The sequence below is a fragment of the Carcharhinus amblyrhynchos genome, chromosome 9, assembly GCF_965287045.1.
Source record: "Carcharhinus amblyrhynchos chromosome 9, sCarAmb.v2.hapA, whole genome shotgun sequence".
In the NCBI taxonomy this organism is placed as follows: Eukaryota; Metazoa; Chordata; class Chondrichthyes; order Carcharhiniformes; family Carcharhinidae; genus Carcharhinus; species Carcharhinus amblyrhynchos.
This window is the reverse complement of record NC_137332.1, coordinates 112,083,993-112,085,727: the sequence shown is the minus strand read 5'-3', so window position 1 is coordinate 112,085,727 and position 1,735 is coordinate 112,083,993. Positions and strand designations below refer to the sequence as shown.

General features: G+C 47.9%; 1 pseudogene; it reads left to right on the top strand.

Moving 5' to 3' along the window:
- Positions 1–895: 895 nt before the first annotated feature.
- Positions 896–1,072, top strand: LOC145348791 (U2 spliceosomal RNA; annotated as a pseudogene).
- The last annotated feature ends 663 nt before the right edge of the window (positions 1,073–1,735 follow it).

Below are 1,735 nucleotides of genomic sequence, written 5' to 3'. Positions count from 1 at the left end.
CCCAGTCAGGGGAACCATCCTTCCAGCACCTACCCTGTGTCAACCCCCTTCTCATTGAAACTCTGGGGAACAGAGGCCGAGTGTATTTGTTCTCATCTCACATGACAATCTTCAGTTCAGGTTAACTTTGAAAATGTGGATTTGATCCGATCTAAATGTCAGATCATATAAAAATCATAATGTCATCTCGCAATGGAAAGAGGCCATTCGGCCCATCCTGCCTGTGAATCTTCGAAGACTGTCCCACTTCTTGGGCCGTTTTTCATGGAGAATTCTTTCCTGCAGCACTGAGATTCTGTCAGCAGGTGTCAGGGCTGCGCTTTGTAAGAATGAAAGATTTGAGTTCACACACACGGCGGGATTTTCCAGCCCCAAAACCAGAAAAATCACACCCAAGGTCAACGGACCTCTGAATGACCTTTGTCCACCCCCTCACCCCCAACCGCCAACGCCTCTACTTTCTCAGGAGGCAAAGGAAATTTGGCATGACCGCAGCAACTCTCAGTATTTTTTACAGATGCACCAGAGAAAGCACCCTTTCCCATATATCACAGCTTGGTATGGTTCCTGCTCTGACCAAAACTGCAAGTAATTACAAAGGGTTGTGAACGTAGCCCAGTCCATCATGCAAATCTCCCTCCTATCCATTGACTCTTCCCCCTGCCTCAGAAAAGCAGCCAGCATAATTAAAGACCCCAAGCGGACGAGCACACTTGCTTCCAGAGCAGGAGATTCAGGTTCGAATCCTGGTCAGGCTGCTTTTCAGCAGTAACATTCGCACTGCATGAAAGAAACTCTGTGAGCCCTCTCAGGTGGACCCACCCCACCCCCTCCTTCTGCTGCTCATTCCTTCCTTAAAAGAGGCAACATCTGTGAGAAAAACACTTTCTTTGGCATCGCTTCTCGGCCTTTTGGCGAAGATCAAGTGTCGTATTTGTTCTGATCAGTTTAATATCTGATACGTCCCGTATCTGGGAACCATATATTAAATTGATTTTTGGAACAGGGAGATGGAATAGGGGCTTGCTCCGTTCACGCCACGTATCGAACGGTAACTTCAGAAACAACTCTTCCACCTTTATGTGTCGGGATAAAAAGATACAACAATCGGAGATCACAACCAACCGACTCAAGAACAGCTTCTTCCCTGATGCCATCAAACATTTGACTTTGCATTGAGTTGAGCTTTCTCCACTTCCCAGCTCTGATGTAACACGACATTCTGCACTCTCTCCGCTCCTTTTCTGTGGACGGTATGCGTTTTGTGTATAGTGCGCAAGAAAGAATACTTTTTACTGGATGCTAATACGTGTGACAATAATGAACCAAATCAAATCAAAAACTCACTGCCGATGTGCCGCACAGAAGAGATGCAGCCAATCACCTCCAACTTTCCGCAAACCCATCGCCCTTCAGATGAGTGACAGGCGCTCCGGTCACTCCACCTCCCCAATTGGCAGAAGTCCCGATCCCGTGACACTGAATGACAGTGGGTGCGACCAATCGGCTTCCTGGATTACCGGAACCCCGCCTCTCCCAGTCTGAGTGACAGCAGCGCTGATCAGCAGAACCAGCAGAGATCCAGCCCTTGCGATTGTGCAGGAGCTTCAAAATAGATAGCCAGTGTACTCACACAGGGAGAAATCTCATACCTGAAGACTCAATGCAAACTTGATCTTCCATTGGATTGCGATGCCCCACTCAGAGGAACGGAATGGTCTAATCGGTGATCTTA